We start from the raw sequence: 6,385 nt of genomic DNA, 5'->3' as shown, positions 1-6,385 counted from the left end.
TATCCACCAGGGAGGAGTCAGGAGCGCGTGTAGCTCGCTATTGGATGAGCTCAAGGTGATTGACGAAGGCGACCAGTCCCCTAAAGCAGGTAGGTCGAATCCATTAAACGTTGGTGTAAGTAAAGCTTACACGGCTTCCTAGTGATGATCTACATGGAATCAGCCAAGATCAAGCAATTTCACGAAAGGCGTTATAATAATAAGTAATAACATTTTAGCCAAAATTATTTTCCTTCTGCTTTATATTATGAACTTTTGGAGCCATTCTCTGAACATGCTACAATTTCGCTAACCAGGTTTGACCTCCTAAATGTGTTTGCGATCCACATTAGATCATTTATAATTAAGTCTATTTGGTCTTGATTGTTTGGATAAACCTTTTGAGGTTTCAGCTATTTACTATTGATGCAATGTGTAGGATGTCTCACCTGTATTGATACCTTAACAACTCCAAACAGACAATGAAATGATGATATTGCAAATTCCAACAAGTTGTTTCTCCAGAATTTGGAGCGGCTTTGCACAGCGAGGAATAGGGAGAACACGACATTTGGTGGAAAAAGGTTTGTAGGAATCCTCTTCAAGTCAGCGTTCAAGAAGAAAGTTCCCCTAGAGGTTTTATGAGTTGTTTCGTACTTACAGAGCACTCTGCTCTGCTCCGCCCTCCTAGGCTGTGTTAATGTAATGAGCATTTATAGGTGTGCTCTTCAAGCAACCCAGGGCAGCACAGAAACAGAGGCTCCCATAGTCAGTCGATCTGGCCCAGAATACATGCGTGCCTTAGGCCAGCCATTCTGTGTGCCAAGAAGTCTCTCTAATGAGACTTCTGCGTTAATAAAGCCTAGTGGATAGGTACATAGTGGAAAGCAGGGGAAAATGGGGACTGTATTTTGCCAGGACTTCTACTTGTTGAAGATATCCGCTATGATCAGTACATGTAGTCTTTGGTTTGAAAGCCAGTGTAATCCTCTCATCCTTGTATACACCATACATGTTCCATCAGCTTCTGCATCACTCAAAGGTTTAACATGCTTCAGTTCTTTACCCATGTTTTCATAATGTCAATGTCTGTACATTGAGTGCATTTGACTGGTCAATTCCCTGGTGGTCTTCCAGCACAATGGAATTTGTGGACAAGGAGAGTTCCCCTGCTACTCTTAAAATATTTTAAGCACGGATGTCTGTGTACCTTAAAAATTGTGTAATGGTTTAATTTGTTGGCTTATTATAGCCATGTGTGGCAGGGGTTTTATGGTGAGTGGTGAAGGAAACACACAGACTGTGTGCGGTCCTAATGTCTCCTGCAGCCTGAAGGACACGCATCTTTTAGACTGCATGGTTTCATTGACTGGGAAAGGCTTCTGCCAACAGTGAACTCAGCCTGTAAACTGTGCGCAGGAGAGGTGTTTATCTGGGCAGTGGAGGAACTTCATTTCAACTATCCACGTCACACAGTCAATTTAGAATGTTAATTACCTCAGGTTTCCATTGGCAACTGCTGTTTATATGCATAAATAAACATCTATTCTTTCAGTTATGACCTGTGATTTCTGACCTTCAAATCATATCTAGAAAAAATACCATTGCTCTTTTCATTTTTCCGTCTTGTTTCATGCGCAAAACTAGCCTACTGCAAAGAATGCAGCTTTTAGAGATATTTTCCACGGAAAATTGCTATGATGAACCATTGTGTACAAACCAAGCACTTACACAATATCAGATCTGTCAGATAGACCATGAGTCACATCTGTAAACCCACAATAGATCTAGACAGCCTATTACTTGTTGTGTATTACTAGAAAGTGATCCATTCCTGCTCTGTATTGGGAGTAAATCAGGTGTTCTCCACACTTTATATAGACCATCACCTCCCTCACCTTTTACTACATGTGTTCTGGAAGTATAGAGTCAGTTTTTGCACAGACAAGGAATCAGTTGAGATTTCAAAGTCTGCCATTGTGTGTGTGTGTGGGGGGGGGGGGGGGGGGGGGGGGGGGGGGGCGGGGTCTGAGATCAGACTTGGATGTTCCAGCACAAAATAAAACTAACAAGCGTGCATTCAGTGTCCTCAGTATTACATGTCACGGGAGTATAAGAAGCTGCACTTGCCGAAAATGATGCCAGGATAATACACCACTTTGTATAATCAATACAATCTCCACAAGTAGTTATTTGTTTCAATATTCTCTCAAACACAGAGAATGGTTTCAAATGATGAAGCAATATTCTGCAACGTGTCAGACTTTTTTCATCCTCTTTTTTCCCCTTCTAGAAGACGAGAGGTTTTCCTTCCGATAAGCAAGCCTGTGACATATATGTTTGATCCCCCAAACTGCAGGTGCAGCCATTGTCAGGCACACCTGTGAGGGTTTTATGAGGGAGACAATGATAGGAGCTGAGAACTCTTTGAACCCATCAGCCTTTGCTCTTTTTCAGGGGAATAAGGGCAGAGACAGAACAAATAAATAAACTAGTCAAAGCAGCACCAGCAAAGAACCACCCTAGTGTATCTCCTTACATTGGGGAGGGGGGAGGGAGGGGGAGGGGGGGGCATCAATGGAACTTGTAATGGCTCGTGAACACTCTGAAGACAAACCTAAAATATACGAAGTTAGGGAATTTAGATGTTTTTATGAATATATTTATATTGTTTACATGTCTAAAATCACATTCACGGAACCCCCAAATAATTTTGTCACTTACCACCAGGGGGAACTATATGAATATGAAAACAACTTTTTAGTGTTAGCTGCAGTTGGTAAATGTAGATTATTTGTATCATTAAATTGTGCTTCATACTGATAATAGAGTAATCCTACAGAATGAGTCATCATAAGGCTTTATAATAGTGACTGTAAGATCACGTACAAACTAGAGCAATTTGCCTGTGATTGTTATCAATAACTGGTAAGACTATAACAAGGTTTGTGTAAGTGGACAAGATGTCCTCCACCATGGAAAGCACTGTAGACGTCCCAGAAGTGATGTAGGTCTCCTGAATGAGATCAGTAATTGCATTGTTCTAAATGTACATCAGATGTCAATGCTGCATGTCATGCTATGAAGTGTTTGGGTTTAACAATTATGTTCCTCACACACAGATGCCAAGCTTGGGGCTTTTTGGCACAGCTTGTACCACCTTGTTTATGAATGTTTTTACTTCTAGACATTACTTCTTAATCAATATTTTCATGAGGTGGGGGAGGGGGTGGGGGCCTGGACATTTTCCTCATTATGGAGTAGAATCATAGCCCTAACAAATAACAAAGTTCTAACAATGCATCATGGTGATATTGTGCATATATGTGTCCACCTCTGCCCATGAAAGCTCCATCTTCCCATGGCCACTGCGCTTTTCAAGAGGCCTTGTTAGTCTTGTGATGTATGTGTTGCTTTCCATCCTCAGGGTTTCTTGACAGTGCCTGTTGATTAATCTTTGCATAAATTGCAGGACAGTCATTGTTGTTGAGTAACTTTTATTTTCATCTCAGATACTGTATATCATCCATCATAAAAAGCACATTAATCCTCTTCATTAACTTAGTTAATGTCCACACCTTCTCATGATATAATACATCTTGATTCACATAATACCTGTTTAAGAACTCTGAATTATATTCACAAAAGAGACATATAACAAATTATAGAAATGGACAATTGCTGTCAGATGTATAATCTTGCTCTGAAAAAAAGTTCTGACTTTCAAATTGTGGCAAGTTCACGTTTAACAATTCTTGAAGTACAAAAAGTAACCAATAGATGGCACTGTTGTCATTTGCAACATTCCAGATAAGTCCCAACACCTTCAAATATGTAATCAAAGCACTAAAATTATGAACTGCCACTTTAGGGCTTCTTACCCTGACCTATTTAGTCTCAGTAGTTCTGACTGTTTGGTTTTCTCCGAGATATGGTCTTGTTGCAGGCCAAGCAGTGTCAGGTTACTGCCACATTCATTTTTGTGACAACACTCTGACCTGTATACCACTAACACAGCCAGACAGGGCCATGGACTGACTGAGCTGTACTCATTTTTCTAAAAAGGACTTCACTCTCTTCCCACAAGCTTACACTACAGAATATATGAAAATATGAGTTGACATTGGAAACTCAATAAAGATCAGTTCCGAATAAATTGATGGAATTTACTCAGTCTGTTATTTAATTGACATTTTATTTCTGCGTGGAAGCACATCACTATTTTTGTTGAAATTGGTCAGACATTAGTGAAATTTATTATGAGAGAATATGGTTGATTGGCTTCTCCTTATCATGACAAAAACACAGTCTTAAAACCATTTAGTAAACAACAATCATTATACGCTGCAAGATTTAGGCATTTAGGCATTAGTTTATTTTATTTTATTTATTTATCTCTAGAAAATCTGTGTGTTTTTTTACAAGTGTTTGTAACCCCCCCCCTTTCTTTCCTACTGTGAGGCGCATTGTGTTACCTCCTTGTATGAAATGCGCCGTACAAATAAAGTTTGATTTGATTTGATTTGATTTGATGATTTATGGATCAGTGTGGTACACACTAAAATGGACTCACCATGTTTCCTGCTACTGTCTCGTTTTAGTTTAGTTTAGGGTTTTAAAGCGGCCTATATGTTTAAATTCATATATCCATATGATATTGTCAATTAAGAGCTGTGTTTTCAGTTCCTTTTTATAAGACTGTAAAGGAAGAGAGGACAGATTGAACAACCTACCCCATTCATGTTCTGAACATTACGCACTCACATCTTCAAATATTCCTGAATTACCATGGAAACCTTACAAATGATAATATCTTATGGAACCATTCAAATAATCTTCCATAAACCATGCACACACTGATAAGGTGGCAAGAAATGCCCTTTTCAACAAACAGTTCTATCACAATCAAAAAGAGATAAGATACTCACTAATCAACTGATAATTCTTTGTGTGACCCTGTAGGTTTCATTATTCAAATACATTAGTATATATAAATAATAACCGTGTCATCCCTCTAATTTCCCCCCAAAAAACATCAACAACTGCTCAACACCATACTGACTTGTATGAAATATCTTCATTAACACTACATTAACACAAAGACGTGGGCATGCACGCACATATGCACAGATATTTAGTATTTTGTGACCAAGACATCAAATCTCCTAGGTAAGACAAATGTTAATATTGATGTAGATAAGCTAAACACAGGGACATGACCAATAAAGGTCATCAACTCTTGACCCCTAATTTCAGTCTTTCACATCTGTCCCCCTGTCCCCTTTCCCGCCTTTACCTTTACGATTAAGATGGCCCCATCAGAGAAATCCCATTAACTGTGTGATAATTCGTTTGCTTGTTTACCCTGCTGTAGGATTGTTAAAGGCTTTTCTTCAACCAAACACTTAAGTCTCGATATACCACTGTTACAAATGGCTTTGACAGCTGACGCATCTGCTAAACGGATTCAAAACAATGTATTTTAAAGATCAGACATGTACTTTGTGCCTTATCATGCTTTCACATAAGTCAGTGAATGAACATTGGTTCTGTACACGGTTGCCTGTATGGCAAAACAAGGTTGCATGACATAACAACATCATAAAAGCCTTTAATGCGTCTGCTCCCATGAGGTTTGCTGTGGGGGGATGGGTGACCGAGGGGGGATGGGCGGTATAGTGTTACTGTTGACACAAAGCCTGTCCTCAAACATACAATCTTCGAATGGATGATTGTTTAGCCTTGGATCCCAGATTCATTCTCCCGTCATGTTTTGTGTGTACTGTCCAAATGAATGGACAAGGCTATGTGGATGAGGTCCAATATGTCGACGAAGGTTGCAACACATACACAGACACACACGCACATGTACCGAAAGAGAGAGAGAGAGAGAGAGAGAGAGAGAAAGAGAGGGAGGCAAGACTTGTGTGACACACAGATCCCATCCCCCACCACCAGATATTTCCCTCCCTGCTCTGTGCTGTCTAGAAAGGTCATGTGACCCTCATCAGTCTCCAGGGGTGGGGGAGGGGGAGCAGATTGAACCTGTTCTTTGTTAGGAGGTCAACACTAGCTTCATGGCAGGAAGAGGTTTTACCACAGTCATGTTAATAGCTGAACATACAAAAGTTGCTATGAAAATCATGACCATGTGTTTGTATTTGCAGTGTACCACATGACACCAGATTTAAGTGATAGTCTTTATCGTGATTAAATGACTACATTTTGTCTGGCAGATTTTATTTGTTTTGCTCAGTTTACGGCACAATGTAATGCACACATGGCGCTAATAGTGGTATTCAGTTACACAAAACAATGATCACGTCGGGTTTTATTCATTATGTAGTAGTTCCTGAGAGCTTTAAGTATACAGCTACAACCCCTCTCGTGTATCTTAAATATGTAG

Source organism: Clupea harengus, chromosome 2 (assembly GCF_900700415.2).
Source record: "Clupea harengus chromosome 2, Ch_v2.0.2, whole genome shotgun sequence".
In the NCBI taxonomy this organism is placed as follows: Eukaryota; Metazoa; Chordata; class Actinopteri; order Clupeiformes; family Clupeidae; genus Clupea; species Clupea harengus.
Note: the sequence above shows the minus strand (reverse complement) of the source record.